The sequence below is a fragment of the Apodemus sylvaticus genome, chromosome 14, assembly GCF_947179515.1.
Source record: "Apodemus sylvaticus chromosome 14, mApoSyl1.1, whole genome shotgun sequence".
Lineage (NCBI taxonomy): Eukaryota > Metazoa > Chordata > Mammalia > Rodentia > Muridae > Apodemus > Apodemus sylvaticus.
The window spans coordinates 77245382-77263818 of NC_067485.1; positions in this window are offsets into that span (position 1 = coordinate 77245382).

The following is an 18437-nucleotide window of genomic DNA, read 5'->3' on the forward strand; positions in this document are numbered from 1 at the left end:
CAGCTAAATGCTGTGGGGGGAAGGGACAAATACATATAAAAGTCTCTCTCTCAATGATTGAAGAAATAAGTAGGCAGTAAAATTAGAAAACTTGTGGAATGCCCACAACTAATGAAATGGGGCAAGAAGTTTAGAATATATTACACAAATAACTAATTATAGGTCATTTAACTCTTATAGAATGGCATGTATATAGAAAGGTTATATAATTAAACCCTTATGTAAAAAACAAAACCAAAAAACTATATAAAGAGTCAATCTAAAGTCATTTAATCCTACAAGGGCTGCATCCACAGCAAATTGAAATCTGTAACAGAAATAAAAATGTAACCCCATATAAGAAGAATAAAAAAAATTATAAGAAAATAAGACACAGAAAATTTGAAAAAGAATGATTCTGTGAGAAAATAAAACTGATATATACTGAAACTCATCTATTAAAAAGGGGGCATAAATGTCTAATTCCAGGAATAAAGAGAAATATATATACATACATATATACATATATACATATATACGTATATACGTATATACATATATACATATATACATCATATATACGTATATACATATATACATATATACAGATATACAGATATGCATATATAAATACATACATATACTTTTTCAGGCATTAGTAATGAAATGTTTATATTAATAAATTCTCCAGGGGTTGGAGAGATGGTTAAGAGCACTGACTTATCTTCTAAAGGTCCTGAGTTCAAATTCCGTTACCCACATGGTGGCTCACAACTATCTGTCATGGGATCTGATGCTTCTTCTGGTGTCTGAAGACAGCTACAGTATACTTACGTATCATAAATAAATAAATATTAATAAATAAATAAGTAAATGAATTCTCCAACTTTGGTGAAATCAAAAAGATCCCTTAAAAGACCCAAACTGCCAAAATTTACACGAGTTATTAATAATGGGAAAACACTGTATTTCCTATTTAAATATAACTTAAATTTTAGCATCTTTCTAAGAAAGGCTTAGGACTGGACTGATTCACTGGTGAATCTAGTAACTACTAAAGGAAGAAATTATAGCACATGCATTATAAATCTTTAAGAAAATTGGAGGAACTTCTCATTACCCAAACCATGGAAACATGCTTACATATATATTGCTTTTCTTAAAACTTTACCTAATTGATTCATATATGTGTACACAATAATTTATTTTGACTTTGGTTTGTTTTGAAAATTCATGGTGACTCAACAATAAAATTTAATTAATGTAATTTACTATATCAAAAGTTATAATTTCCAAAATGTGATCATCCTAATAGATAAGAAAATTAAATACTTGATACAATTTACCTTTCTTAAACAGTGTTATCAGTGAATACAGCTCCTTGGTCTTTGTCTCTAATTGAGCATACCGATTCTTTGTCTCCATAGTTCCTGTCAGCTATCATAAAATGTATCATGTTTTATTCTAATATTATTCTGTGATTGGCTAGTGAAGGGTTCACTTTTGTTTCTTGGCTACCTGACATGTGCTAACTGTCACACATTACAAATGGATAGTAGTGTTAGTTTTTCCAGAGCTGGGAATTTTAGGACCCCGCACATCATGGGTATGCCCTCACTCACTGAACCACACCCTAAGTTTGGGATTTTTCAGGGCAATAGGTGTCTTTCTAGAAAGCCTAGACTTACACTTTTCAGGCATCTGCCTCCCCAGTGCTGGCAAACATGCATATCCAACATCATCTATTCTCCTCTCAGACAGAGTGCTCAGTAATATAGCACCATCCAGTACATAACCTCTCATAATTGTAGTTTCATGTGTTAGCACATATGTACACAGTAGTAGTCAGCAATGTGCCACAGACCTAAACATGGTATAAGAATGTGGTCTGAAGTCCTGTCTCATTCTGACTCCTGTGGAGTCAGAATCTTCCATGACATTCAGGTGTTCTCTCAAACAGTAGAAAGTTCTGATGAAAACAAGGTCAGAGAGCTTAAACCCCATCATAACAAGCTTAGATTTTGACATAATCCATTCATCAGACTGATCCATGGAAATGGAGCCAACTTCAGTGTTGAAATGTGTGTCCTCCAAGACATACGGATTGCACAAAAGGTGGTAACAAGCACGTGTTGATCATCTGTAATCTGCTATAGATAGATTAGGAAGGGGTTTCAAAAATGAATTAAACATGATCGATCTCTACCTCTGAGGATCTCGCCATCCATACTATATCTGACAAATTAAAAAAGAAAATACCTTACCTTCTTATTTTTACTATTTTATATGGCCTTATTTCTATTTGAATCTAAGAATAAATGTGATAATAAGTACAAATAATATTCTGGTCAAGCTTTGCCTAATGAATAAAAACAATTTGTTTGCTCTTCCAATTTTGAACATCATGATAATTGACTTTTTTCTATGTGAGAAGGATTTGCACTGAAGTAAATAAAGCTTATGCAGTTAAATATAGACCTTGTGACAATTTTGTCATATCCTGATCTTTATTGACAAAAGCATGAATGTTATGCATCTGTTTAGACACCTACACATATGCTAAAACTGGCATCCCAAGCTCTATACACTGCTTGGTCATAACAATAGAATTTCATTTGCCAGCAAGTTCTTGTAACATTCCATACACTAATTAAATATTGTTATAGATAATTTTTCTACTAATCCTTTTTTTAGAGACTTCTATCTCAAAGAATAGTTGACAGAGTACTACAAACTTATGGAAAATTCTTGTGATGAAGAAAAAATACAGGAAAAACGCTACTTCTTAAAGCTAATTAGCATTAAAGCACTGAATATTTCTCAAATTTCTAGAATGGATTATGTGAGTTAACTCCTACACTAGTCCATTGTGCTTTGTTCCTGTCAACTGAAATTACTGTTAATTTATTTGTTAAAGTCATCAGCAATGTAAACAGCTAAAAAGACCTTAACTCTCGTCACACAACACAAAAATCTTTGTGTAGAATGGCAAAGGGCTCTTGAGTCTTTATTAACAGCACAAACAGCAGAATGGGCAGGGTGGCCTGAAATAATCCAAATAATGATATTTTCTGGGGCCATTAGTATGAATAAGAGGTTTCATTCTTTGAATTTAATCAGGAGGAAGTAGTAACACCTTAGCACTTCCTAAGATCACAGAGACTTGAGGGGAATGGGGAAAGGTGCTATTGTTGCTTGATGAAAATAATCCTGATAAAAGGCATGGGTCGTTAGCAGAAAGCATCTGACTTTTATTATTGGCTGAGGAAACATTTAAATAAGACATATTATCTCTGGAGAGGGATGCTATAACAAGCTGAGTTACTTAGAGACTAATGTGTTTAAGCATTTCAAAAGAAGAAAGGCTATTACTAGCTATATTGATATTTAGGCATAAGAATATTTAGTGATCAATTTTATCCATTTTAAACCTGGAGAAATATTCAGAGTGATATTCAGAGGAACATTCGGCATGCTATCATTACTACAAGATGAATTTGGTTTTATGTTTCCAAACTTATGAGATATTAAATTTTGATGATTCCTAGGTTTTATCATGTTAGTGCTGGTTTTTTAAAAATTCTTCTTTTAATTATATACCAATTGTATATATTTATGTATCTCCACACACATGTATTGTGTCTATGGTTACATAATTTAAAAACCAATTGTTTCCAGTTTCCAACTTGACATGTAAGTGTTTAGAATATGTCAACCCCTTTTTACATCTAACAAAACACAAACAGCTGACCAGACTGAAAGCCAGCCACTTTTTCAGATCCATTATAGTAAAGATAATGAGAAGATCACAGTTCTCTGGAGGCAGAAACTTCTATGATCCTCATGGGAGCCATTTGGAAAATGACAAGCTGATAAGGGCTGAACATGGAGTACGTTGGCACATTAAACATTCTTGTAGGTCAACCTCAGGGAAGTCCCCACACTTCCATTATACTTGCCTCCAGGAACTGGGTCAGATGCCAAGATGATAATGGGAGAAACATCCTCTGGTGTTGCTGTCTTTGTGAGGCAAAGTCTACACAGATCGGGAATGGGAATGGGACTTTGGATTTTTCTGTTCAGTTATTTTAGGTTTTATAGGAATCTAAAACTTCTTTAGAAACAGTAGTCTATTATAAAGCCAAAAAGTAAAACAGATATACAACTAAGTAGAATATAAATGTCACCTCTTCTCTTGTTGGCCTATCACTCTGCATTTTAATATCTCTGTAAATTTTGAGTTACTATATATCACCTAAATAAAGAATAGCCTCATTGTTCCCAGTCACTGAAGGAGGAGAAGGTGATGAGACAAGATTTGAAGCTAGAGGAACCATGATCATTTAGGTTGAAAGTCAGAAGTCTTTCTACTCAATTTAGACTTACATGTCTGAGAAGCAGCCTTCTAATTGACTATTACTATCCCCACTCCACTCCAACCATTCTTCTGGTTAATTACTTCGTTTAATATTGACTAAATGTTGCCTCATTCATTTTATAATGGCCATGTTGTGGAGATTTCAGATACATAATTTAATTTTAAACATCTGTTAGAGAACATGATATATAAGCAAAAAATGATTCACAGATCCTAAGTATACATCTTAATTAACTTTCAAACCAGGAATATAATCCCATAGTCATCTTCAGATCAAGACACAGAATATAACTAGCACCACTTCCTCATCCTGCCCTAGACTTTGACTCTTGGCCTGTCAAAGTTTTAACAAGAAAGGTTTACTAGGAAGATTGTTTTGTTGTTTAATTATGCATTCATCCAATCCTATAGAATGAGTACTTTTGAGTCTGTCGTTTTCAAGTAATACTGCATTTTATTTTGAGTGGAATTCCTATTTCTTTTTTGTTTATATGTGTATTTATACATGGTTGTGTGTGTGTGTGTGTGTGTGTGTGTGTGTGTGCATGTGCCAGTGTGTGTGAATGTGCATATGTCTGTGTATATGGGTGTGCTTGTGACTGTGCGTGTATGTAGGTGCATGTGCACGAGCACGCATGTGTGTGTGTGTATATGTGTGTGTGTGTGTATGTGTGTGTGCGTGCATGCGTATACAGGTATACACCTGGGTATAGAGGCAAGAAGTTGATATTCAATGTCTTCCTCAATCACTCTTCACCTTGTTATTTGAGACAGGACTTCTCTCTGAACTTTGTTCAGAGAGGTGTTGTGGTGTACCAGGATATGCATACCTCCATTTATTTTGCATGTGATTACACTGGCTAGCCAACCTTGGGATCCACTTGTCGGTACCACCTCCTGCAGCTCTGATATTGCAGGTGCACAGTAGCCCTACCCAGTTGTTAGTACTAGGCACTAAACTCAGATCTCAATGCTTGCAGGCCAAGCCCTTTACCAACAGAGCTGCCTCTCCAACCTCTCTTCCATGATTTTCTATAGAAACATTATGTTTACTCTTAGTATTTTATAGGCTTCCACAACTCAATGATATTTCTAGTTGTGCCCTACTGTTAAAGGGAATTTTAGTCATTTCCAGATTAGGATTATTTCAAGGAGAGAGTTATAAATACTCATTCTTCAGTCTTGGGGAATATATAGAGAATTTATACTGAGCCAGGTTTCCTTGCCTATGATTTATGTAAGTATATTATGTGTTATTCAGTATTGGTGTATATTTATTATACATAGTTCTAGATTACACAAAAATATTTTATAGATATTTACAGTATAATTTGACCGAGATTTCACGTATGCTCTCACTCTCACTTCTCTCCTTCCCACAGTGGTTCCCATTTACTGTCCCAGACAGTTTTGCTTCTACTATCATGACATGTATATTCATGATTTCATGTATCTTTATAAAATCTAGTATATAAATAAATAAATAAATGAATAAAGTACTTTGGTTTTATATTTCCAAGTCTGATTTAATTCTGTAAGCTCACCTAACTTATTATCACTGTGCTACACCCTGATAATTTAGCATTCTCAAGGCATGCCACAGGGAGACTGGGAAGGGGAATACATTGGCTATCTGTCTGATATTATTTTAAATATTTTTTTATTTAAAATAGTTTTTCCCTTCACATAGTATATATAGTATGATTATATGTTCCCTGATTATAGTTTCCCTCCCTTTACGCCACTCAGTTCTTCTCAACTTATCCTTTTACCAAATCCACTCCCTTTTTACCTGTCATTAAAAAACAAATTAGAAATCCCTTGATTTCTAAGGGATTATAATATAATAAAATAATATAATATAAATCATGTAATACAAAATTAGAACATAAAATTGGACAAGGGAAAGAGAGAGAGAGAGAAAGAAGAAGAAGAAGAAGAAGAAGAAGAAGAAGAAGAAGAAGAAGAAGAAGAAGAAGAAGAAGAAGAAGAAGAAGAAGAGGAAGAGGAAGAGGAAGAGGAAGAGGAAGAGGAAGAGGAAGAGGAAGAGGAAGAGGAAGAGGCAGAGGCAGAGGCAGAGGCAGAGGCAGAGGCAGAGGCAGAGGCAGAGGCAGAAGCAGTAGCAGCAGCAGCAGAAGAAGAAGAAGGAGAGAGAGAGAGAGAGAGAGAGAGAGAGAAAGAGAGAGAGAGAGAAAGAGAGAGAGAGAGAGAGAGAGAACCCATGGAAAGGCAAAGAAATCAAAGATATACTTGTTCTAATACTCAGGAATCCTATAGAAACACTAAAGCTATAACATATATGCAAAGCAACTGGAAGGAATCCAAGCAGGCCTTCACCAGCCTCTGTGAGTTCATATGAGCTTTGATTATATTGATTTAGGGTGGCTTGTTTTCTTTGTGTCATACTTCCCCTCTCATACTTTTCCTGCCTCCTCTTCTCCTGGGTTCATGAGCCTAAGAGTAGGGATTTAATGGAGACATCCCTTTAAATGGAACATTTAGATCTGAATGTTCTGGGATCTTGCACTCTCTGCGTAATATCTGACTGTGGGTCTCTGCATTTGTTCCCCTCTGCTGAAGGAAGATGCTTCTTGGATGATGGCTGAGCAAGACACTGATCAATGCGTATAACAGAATGTCATTAGGAATCATTTTATTGAGTTTGTTTGTTTATTTTAGAATATTATTATTTGGTTTCATTCTAGGTCTCTCATCTATCAAGTCTCTGGTTCTTGGTCATTCAAGCAGTGTCTGGTATGAGTTCATTCTTGTGACGTAGACCTAGAGTCAAATTAAATATTAGTTGAATACATCTATACCTTAGTACCACGATCGCCCTAGCATGTCTTGCAGGCTGGACACCCTTGTAGATCAAAGGTGTGTAGCTAGATTGCTGTTTATATTTCTCTTTTAGTAGTTGGTGAAGACTTTGGAACAGTCTTCCCATTCCAAAGACACTAGAATGTAGGGGTGAAGTCTCTTTGTAGGCAGCTTGACTGCACTATATTCAGTGTGTTGTGAATTGTCTTCAACAGTGGCACCTTGCCTTCAGTTTGTAGAGAGAAACCTACATTTTTGGCAACATCCTGAGTTGTTTGAGGAATCCCATGGGACCCCTTTAGCCAATAACAATTAGATGTAAGCTAATACAGGCACTGAAAGCTTCATTTGGTGACAAGAGGTGCTCTATTGCCTTCATTATTTCGTATTTTATTTAGATTATCTTCATATATGTATATGTTTAAGGAAGCTTCTACTATATTATGTTTCCATACCGCTGTATACATACCCTAATAAATACTATAGTAGAGTCCATACTAACATGGCCCTTAATTTTATCTGGTTCTTCCCATATTCCTTTTCTCATCTGACTCTCCTCCACTTGATCCTCCAATTCCGGCCTTCCCCATCTATCAATAACTACTCATTCAATTTCACTTTCTTAATGATATCTATTTGTCTTTCTATGTTCCATACTTATTCTTAACCTCTGCAGATCTATAGATTGTAGCTGGATTATCATTGACTAAGATGCTAATATCTACATATAAGTGAATACATATTATAGCTGTCAATCTGGATCTGGTAAACTTCACTCCCAATGATTTTTTTTTCTAGTTCTATTCACTTGCCTGTAAATTTTACGATGTCATTTTTGACAGCTAAGTAATAATTCATTGTACAAATGTACTACATTATATCCACTTTCTGTTGTAGTACATCTCAGTCAGTTCCAATTTCTGGCTATTATGAGATGGGGGCCAACCCAGGCAGACCTTTGTTTGGTTCTTCTTGAGGCACAGAGGGGGAAGAGTATCAGCCTGGACAAGACTTGGTCTTATGAGATATGTAGGGATGCTGTATAGTAATAAAACATTTACCTGTCATAAGTCTAAGTTCCTATGCTTAAAAACTGTTTAGTATCCCTTCATAAAACAGAAGGAGATAAAGTAAAGTAGCCTTTGTTCTATCTCTGCAGGAACTGCAGGTCTCTAACTTCTAGCGTCCTAATTGAAGTCTCAGGAAGGAAAAGGGACACAAAGAAAGGAGAGGCCCTTGGTTACCAAAACAGGGAAGCAGGAGTGGGTGGGGTGGTGAGCAGGGATTAGGGGGATGGGATAAGGTGGTTTTGGAGGGGAAACCAGGAAAGGGGATAACATTTGAAATGTAAATAAAGAAAATATCTAATAAAAAATAAAGAAAAAAAGAAAGAAAGAAAAGTGATTTTAGCCTTTATTTCTAAATTCTCTCTAAAAAGATTCCTATGAAAGTTCTCTAAGCAAAGAGGGAAAATGGCTTCAGAAGAAAAGGGGAATAAGGTGTTCTAAGAAAAATGGGAATAACTGCTGTAAGAACAGGGTAGAATAATCAGGTAAAGGGATCAGGGCTAAGGAAGGAAGGGATAGGTAGATCCTCCTCTTTCTGTTATCAGCACTTATATTCTTTCAAAATACATGATAATATAGTAAAAAGTGCATCACAAGTTTACACAAATTAAAATCATAACTCAAATATGAATTTTACAACAGAAAATGTTTACCTGCAAAGCCATTGGGAGTAATTATCTGGCTAAACATTCATCATCTGTCACAGCTCTACAGGTTCATGGACAGTTAAAATCTATAACTTCTGTGACTAATTATTGAAGTTTTGTATAGATAAACTCAGCCAATATTAAATCATTAGTTCCCTTTTTATGACCTTTGGTTAAAGGTTTTAACCATCTTGGAATGTGCTCTGAGAAATAGATGCATGCTTGCTAACTCAGAAACAATTTACTCATGACACTTGGAGACTGGCAGAGTTCTCATTGTAGATTTGACTATCAAAAAGGATTTAATAGCACTGTTATTATGAAAGAGTCTAATAATTACTATACTTTTGGGATTCTTATAGGACTATCCTTAAGGATTAAGAGATCATATATTTGTCTATATAGTATTACTACAAGACAATAATTGTATTGCAGAGATCAAATCAAAAGGGTGGGCTAATACCTAGTAATTGTTATATATGTTTAATAATAACAGGAGCACCATATTAATAGCAGAAATCTTTCTTAAAATGGATTTCTCCTTGGCCATGCCTATAGGAGCAAATCTGACATAGATGTTAATCCAAGGCAGACCCATCTCAGCAAGATCATCTGCTAGTTTTTATCTTCTTTTTGTGATGGCTCCTGACAATTATAAATAAAGCAGCAATGAAGATGGTTGAACAAATATGTTTGTGTTAGAATAAAAAATATTTGGGTTTATGTCTGTCTTAGTCAGGGTTTCTATTCCTGCACAAGCATCATGACCAAGAAGCAAGTTGGGGAGGAAAGTGTTTATTTACACTTCCACATTGTATTCAGCACCAAAGGAAATCAGGACAGGAACTCAAGCAGGTCAGGAAGCAGGGGCTGATGCAGAGGTCATGGAGGGATGTTTCCTACTGGCTTGCTTCCACTGGTTTGTTCAGCTTTCTTTCTTATAGTACCCAAGACTACCAGCCCAGGGATGGTACCACCAACAATAAACCCTCCTTGATCACTGAGAAAATGCCTTACAGCTGAATCTCATAGAGGTATTTTTCTCAGCTTAGACTCCTTTCTCTGTGATAACTCCAGCTTGTGTCAAGTTGACACAAAACCAACCAGTACATAGTAACCAAGAATAGTTTAGCTGAATCTTGAAGTTAAAAAAATTAACTATTGATCTTAGTGTCTGTATTAACAGTATTCTGTTCAGAAAGTCCCTTTCTTTCCCAACGAGTTCAAGGCTATTGTGAACTCTCTATTCCATGGGGTTAAGTATATGTGGATTCATGTTGAGGTCTTTGATCCATTTGGAGTTGAGTTTTGTGCAGGGTTATACATATGGATCTATGTAGAGTCAACTACATGCAGCTGTGGAGTTTGACAAACACTCTCTGTCTTTTTTCCAGTATTTCTGTCGGTTTTAGAGAAAGTTTGCATTCTCACCAGCAATAGAAGAGTGTTCTTCTTACGTCACCTTGGCATCAGAATAAGTTCTTATTTATTTCATTGTTGATAGCCAGTCTGACTAGTATAAAAAAAAATCTTTTGATTTGCATTTCCTTGATGACTGACGATTTGAAACATTTCAAGCATTTTTTCAGTCATTTGAACATCCTCTCTTGAGAATTCTGTTTATATCTGTACCCCATTTCTTAATTGGGTTGCTTACTTGATGTCTCTTTTCATTAGATCTTTATATATTTTGGATATTAGATCTCCATCATGTGTGTAATCATTAATAGATAAATGTATGGATTTTTGTCTGGGTCTTTAATTTGATTCCACTGATACAACATGTCTCCTTTTGTGCAAATAATCATGTTGATTTTATTGTAGCTCTGTATTCCAATTTGAGGTTAGGAATGGTGGTATATATATCAGCTGGTCTATTATTCAGGATTTTTTCTCTGATAGCCTGGGAGTTTTGTATTTCTATATGAAGCTGAGATTTGTCTTTACAATATCTGTGAAGAATTGTGTTAGATATTTGAGAGGGGTTATATTGAATCTGTATTTGCTTTTGATGGCTGGCCATTTTTACCATGTTACTCCTACTGATCCAAGCTCACAGGAAATAATTCAGTTTTCTAATATTATATTCAATTTATTTTCTTCATTTACATAAAGTTCTTATCATATAAGTCTTTTCACCTGCTTGGCTAGAATTACCCCAATATATTTTATATTATTAGAGGCTATAGTGAAGAATGACATACTACTATACTTCCAAATGCTTCACTGGAATTGTTTATCAGCTGTAGGGCTTTCCTGGTGGATTATTTGGGTCACACATGTATATTACCATATCATCAGCAAATGAAGATGTGTTGGCTTCTCTCAACTTGTAGCCCCTTTATCTCTTTTCATTGTCTTATTGCTCTAGCAAAGACTTCAAGAATTACATTTAATAGATATGGTAGAAGTGGACAACCATGCCTTGGTCCCAATTTTAGTGGATTTGCTTTGATTTTTTTTCTCCAGGTTAATTTGTTATTGGCTATTGGCTTGCTGTAAACTATCATTTTTATATTGACATATGCCCCTTTTAGCTCTAATCTCTATAGGACTTTTATCATGAAGACCTACTGTATTTTATCAAAGGCCTTTTCTGAATTTAATGAAATAATCATGTGGTTTTTGTCCTTTAGTGTTTATATGATGGAATGCACTGGCAGATTATTGTATGTTGAACTATCAATGCATTACTATGATGAAGCCTAGTTGATCATGGTGGATGAGTTTTTGGATGTGTCTTTGATTCAGTTTGCAACTATTTTATAGAGTTTCTTTCCCATCTAAGTTCATAAATGAAATTGATTCATTAATTCTCTTTCTTTGTTGGGTCTTCTTGTGGTTTGGATATCAGGGAAACTGTATCCTTATAAAACAAATTAGACAATGTTCCTTCTATTTCTATTTTGTGAAAAAAAATGAAGAGTATTCATATTAAGTTTTTGAAAGTGTTAGAATTCAGTGTTAAAACTATCTGGCCCCATGCCGCTGTGAACCCACAGACTAATAATGTAAAGGTGACTTTAAATTATTGGTTTCTATTTTACTAGGGGTTATAGGTCTGTTTAAATTGCTTATCTTATTTTGATTTAACTTCGCTAAGTGGTATTTTTCTTGGATATTATCCATTTCTTTTAAGTTTTCCAAGTTGGTTTACAGATTTTTAAAATATGACCCCATGATTCCTTGGATTTCTTCAGTGTCTGTTGTTATGTCTCCCTTATCATTTCTAAATGTATCACTTTAGATCTTCTCTGACTTTTGGTCAATTTCAATAAGGGTTTCTTAATCTTATTGATTTTTTCAATAAGCCAAATCACTGTTTTATTAATTATATGAATTTTTTTTGCTTCTGATTTTAGTCCTTAGCTTGATTATTCATTATCATCTATTTTTATTATGTGAGGTTTTTTTCATTCTGTTTTATAGTTTTTAGTTGTGTCCTTAAGTTAGTAGAGTAAAATCTACCATTTTAAAAAATGTGGATAATGCTATTTGAACTTACCTCTTAGAACCACTTTCACTGTATCTCATACGTTTGGGCATGTAGTATAATCATTTTCATTCAGTTACATAAAGTGTTTCCTGGTCATTTAGTGGGTGTTCTGTATCCTTCTTGTATCTTCATAGACATCTCCTTTAGGCTAGGACAATTTTCTTCTACAAATTTGTTGAAAATATTTTCTATTATCTTGATCTGGGTTTATTCTCCTTCACCTATGGCTTTTTTATTTTGTCCTAAAGTTACTTGATATTTTCTGCCAGGAAAATTATATATATGTATATATATATATATTCTTTAACCAAACAGTCCATTTTTTCTATCTTGTCTTCAACACTTGAGAGTAGTCTCCTCTTCCATCTCTTACATACTGCTGGTGAGACTTGCCTCTAACTTAACTCTATTGAGTTGCTAAAGTTTTCATTTCCAAATTTATCTGAGTTTGGTCTTCTTTATTAATTCTATGTAGGAGACATGGATGATTTTATTTGTGTCCTCAAGGATAAGCACAAGGCAAATCAAGAATGTTAAAGGATTGTCTCTTCAAAAGAACCTGTTTTTGACACACAAGTGTGGGAACAGATATGATGAATAGCCCGGTGACCTTTTTGCTATCTGTGTGGCTAAGTCCACACTGGATTCTGCCCCTGGCTCTCATCATGAGCTTGTATTTCTTAATTAATTTATAGAATCTATATCCATGGAAGATATCACGTGTACTTTGCATAGGGTTTCAAGATAGTCCTGTTTTAAGCTTCATTGTACATACAGTATTGACTTAATTATCACCAGGAAACTTTTCACCAAATTATTCTGAGCTTAAACATGCCAAAATTAAACCACTTAAGTTAGATTCTCAAAGTCTGAAACAATAGCATGTGCTGAGTCATGTTGAACTAAACTGCTTCTTTCCTCCCATTAACAACAACTTCACTGGCCATTGTGTTTACAGGGACAACTCCCAACCCCCAAGCCTATTTTCACTTTCAGGTCTTAAATTCTTCATCTAATTACACTGTTTCTTTGTGTTTCATAAATTTCCTTAATGTATTCATTCATTTCATCTTTAAGGGTCTTAATAAAGGCTATTTTAATATCTTTACCTTCTGTTTCAGTTATGCCACCACACTCAGGGCCTGCTGTAGCAGATTGCTTGGTGTTTGGAGACATTCTGATGTTATTGATTGCATTATTTTTGTGCTTTCATCTAGGTCTCTGATTTGGGGAAGACTATAATTCTAAGTGCTGATCTCTAGTCTTGTCTTTGTTGAGTAAGTCTTTTGTTTCTTTGTTTCTGTTGTCCACTCTGGCTCTTAGGAGAGTGGGGTGGCTGTGTAGTACCTGGTAGGTAATTCTTCTGAGATCCTGATAGACGTGGTCACTAGGAAATATGTGTTTCTGGGTATTGGGAGCTAAGAGTTGTTAGTGTTCCTTCTAGGCATCACCCCACAGTTACCTAGCAATGGCCAGGTATCCTTGACTCAATATAAAAGCAGCTGTTTACCCCTCCTCACTCTTTTATCCCCTTATCTTCTTACTCTCTTACTCCTCTCTGTGCCTTTTCTCTCTGCTACTTCTTGCTTTCTTCCCCTCTCCTCCCCTCTTTCTCCATGTTCCTGGCTTCTCTCTCTCTCTCTCTCTCTCTCTCTCTCTCTCTCTCTCTCTCTCTGCCTTTCTCTCTTTCTCTACTCCATCCTCAACTCTCCTTCTCATGCCCTAAATAAACTCTATTCCATACTATATCTGTCATATGGCTGGTACCTCAAGGGGAAGGGATGCCTCAGCATGGGCCTGAGGCACCCTATTCTACCTCACCATACCTGGTTCTACCAAACAAATCCTTGGCTCTCTTTATTTTTTTTTATAAAACTCAACAAGAGTGTTAGGGTTACCCATCAGAGATTACCAAACAGACACAGATTATAACTGGTTGTATTTATTCCAGCTGTCTTAGACTACAATCAGGAATTCAGGACTTAAGTATATTCCCAATCGAAGAGAAGGTAGCTGTGTCATCTTTGGTTCCTAAAATAGAATTGAGTAGTTTTCCATAAGATGCTCCATCAAGAAGATCAGATTCTAATTCAATTCAAAGTGGCTGAAATGGCCTCAGGAAGAATACAAGATGGAGGAACCTCTATCCTGTCTCCCCTTACCACATTAGGGATAGGGCGGCTGAAGGGGTCCAGAAGAGTGAGGAGAACATGTGTTTTACCAGAATCTGTTTTGTTTCTGGCTAATGGATATGGGGGGGGGCATAGAAGGAGGTCTACTACTGAGCTGGGGATGAGACTAGGGGATAGGACATGGAGGGATGGAGCTAGAGGAAAAGATCTTCAATTAGCTTCCCTTCTTCCCTGGCAGGAGTGGCCTATGGATTGCCAGAGAATGCCTCCTGGATTTGGAGGTTGGCCTAAAGCACTGAGATAATGAAGGGCAGTTAGGAGGGGAAGGTCCGGGGTCCACTAGAGATGGGTACAGGGCAAGGAGGCAGGATACCGGTGCTGGTCCTCTGAAGAGTTAAGGATAAAACTGGGAGTTTCAATTTGTAGGAGAGGAGCTATAGGTAAATGTCTACAATTCGCCTACTTGTTTATTTGGGTAGAGTGTTTATTTTATCAAATTAGTAGGGAGTGCCTCCTAGAGTTGGGGTCTAGAATAAAGCAGTAGATTAGAGGAGGAGAGGTAGCAGATCTGTGTGATACACTGGAGACAGGGTAGGGGAAGAAGGTGGCCTAAATTGCAGTTCTGGGGATGAGACTGGGAGATTAAATGAGGAGGAGCTAAGAAAGAAAGCAGGTAAAGACACGCAGTTAACCTCACTGCTTCCCTGGCTAAAGCAATCACTCTTTTTGATATCTAATGGCCAGATTTCCAAGACAACTCTGTGCCTACTTTGTATCCCTCCTCTTTACTACTTGGAATTCTCTTCACATACATACAGTTTTCCATTCTTGTCATTTTTTAAAAAATGTTCATATGAAATAATGTGCCAATTGTTGTATGCATTGTCATTCCAAGTTGTAAATAGCTGATATAAAGAGAAAAGAGGGTCACATCCATGTGGTTAACAACATGCAACATGACTATACCCTCAGAGCAGATGCTTTCTGATCTTACACTTGACTTTCATCTGAATGTGGGGTGAGAATGCGGGGTCACCAACCTATTATGTTAATCATGAGAGAGTTTCACGAAAAAGTCAAAATAGTCAATACATTAAAATATATTTTCTGTTCAAGTTGAGGGATCAATTAGAAAGCAATATGTTTCCTCAGGTGAAGTTAGTAGAGAAATAGAATGGATTAATCAAGGGGAAAAATTATCCAGGAGAAAAATCAAGTGAAATTACCAAAATAATTTACTGAATAATAGATGCTAAATAAGGAAATGCTCACACGAGCTTGGGTCAGAAATGTACGTGCATCTGTTTTGAAGCTTTGCCTGTGGGAGAGCAGGTCTTGAGTGACAGCTCAAGATCTTTAGAAGAACCCAAGGACAGGAACGAGAAATCACCTAAAAATGAGTTGTCAAAAACTGTGTATATAACAAAAGTTGGTATTTTTACATCAAAAACTAAAATCTTTTCTTTCTTAGAAATCATTTAGAGTATGTGAAGGAGGCTCAGTGAGCAAAGCACTGGCCATAGATGCATTAAAGGACGGGAAAGGACTTTAATCATCAAAAAAAAAAAAATAGATGTGCAAAATGATGTCCAACACCATCAGTAGCAATTCAGGAAACTCAAATTAAAAAGTTAATGTAATTCAACTGTATACAAACTGGAATGACTCTAACCGTTAAATCTTGTCATGCTAAGAGCTAGCAAGAAAACAGGAGTTCTCTGCTGTCCCTGAGAACATAAACCTGATAGCTTCTTTGACAGAGGCATATTAAAGAATTAAATCAAGACTTGCCATCAAGCTAACAATTCTACTCCTCATAATCAACTCAAAAGACCAGACAGTCTAGGCCCAACAAAGACTTCTGGCTGGCTGCTCACAGCAGCCTTAATTATAATGACCAGGACCTGCCCATAAACTGGTGAATGAGTAAATGGACCTAAATGTGGCTCTCCATATAACTGACAGCATTCTGCAATTAAACAAATAAACATGTGAAATACACAAAGAACACAAATGTTATCTATTGCACGATTCTGTTTATATAAAATCTTTTAAGGCAATGCTATACAGAGACAGGAAAAAAGGACTGGATCATTACTGCAAAGACACAAAGAAAACTTGTGATACAATAGAAACACGTAGCTCATGATAAAGGTTAGGTAACTAATTGAATTATATATTTTAAATGAATGAATTTTAAGATATGTAAATTATACCTTAATAAAGTCATCAGAAACTGTCAAAAAAGAAAAAGAAAAAAGAAAAAAAAATCATTGCTGAGAGCCTCAGGGCCAACATAAAACTTAGGGAGGTATGACAGTTGTCAATAATCCTAGATTATGGAGGCAGAAATGAGGGAGTTCCTGGAGCAAGCTGGGGAGTCAGAACAGCCTATAGGAGACGTTCTAATAATTGAACTAGTCTGATGGTGCCAGATGGAGAAAGAGACCCAAGCCAATGATGACTCCAAATTCCCACAGGTACACAGTCTCACATGTATGTGTTACCTAGTGTAAATATGTACCCATACACATGACTTTCTTTTACAGGGGCTTAGGGAGAGGTCATCAGTAGACCCCCCACCCCAGTGATTTAATCACACCCCAAATCAACAACTCTTTTCACTATCAGTCTGGGCATTGGAATTTCAACTTGTAAGTTATAACTTTTATTTGGAAGGAATGAAAATCCTCAAACATAATATTATATTGTCTCTGTGGCTGGTTCCAATTTCCCTTATAAGTTTATGGTGGTATTCCTTTGAGATATATTAGTTTTACATTTCTCTTTTTGTCTTCAAATAACACATTAGGCCTCATAGTATTTATTCTAGGGAGAAATTTAATAAAGTAGTATGATAAATTATATAGCCATAAACCAAATTTTACAGTAACCTAAGTACCATAAATTTACATAATATGGCCAATATCATAGAACTACCAGATTTTTTTTACTTTTAGATACAAATATGTTACTAAATCAGCAAACAGTTGTATTTTAGAACTTGTTTTATAACAACATAGCAGGAAATACAGAATGAATAATATGCATTCCTGAAAATGTGAGATGTCTGTGAGATTGCTCAGGGGTTATAAGCCCTTGCGACCAAAACTGAAGACATGAGTTTAATCTTATGGAGCAAACCAGTAGAAAAAGAAAACCAACTGCCACAAAATTATTCTGCGATTTGCACACACACACACACACACACACACACACACACACACACACACACGCACATGCACACGCACATGCACACACGCACGCACGCGCACACACACACACACACACACACAGAGAGAGAGAGAGAGAGAGAGAGAGAGAGAGAGAGAGAGAGAGAGAACCTGAGAACCTAAGTGTAATTATTTTCAAGAAAAAAACATACAGGAGACAAAGTTTTAATTTCACAAACTGTGATATTTTATATGTTGGAGATGAAGGATAATGAACCCCGAGAAGAGAGTTTTTTGTTAGCTTTCTGAAGTATATTCAAGGTATTAGATAAAAGGCCTGTTAGAGAATGTAACTTTGGTACATTGTAATGGAGGTTACAAGAGTAACCTGGAATCAGAACATAAAAAGTGGACATATTAACAGTATTAGTCCAAAGGGCTTTAAAAAGTATATATTGAGGTACTGCATATCATTTCTAAGTGCATTTCATCTGCAGAAGCTTGGCATATGGTACCACCTAGAAAACTTAAGAAAATGCAATGAAATCTGATGTTCAGAAACAAAAGTAAATAGAATTTTCAACATAAAATGGAGCCCACAGGGGGTTTAAAGGCACATCATTGTAGGTTTAAAGGGAAAGTGAATTACAATATCGTCAAACCTTAAGATATAGAGAGTAACTCAGTCTGTAAAGTAAAAACCTGAATTCAATGTCTGGAAACCACATAGTAAATGTGTATAGCT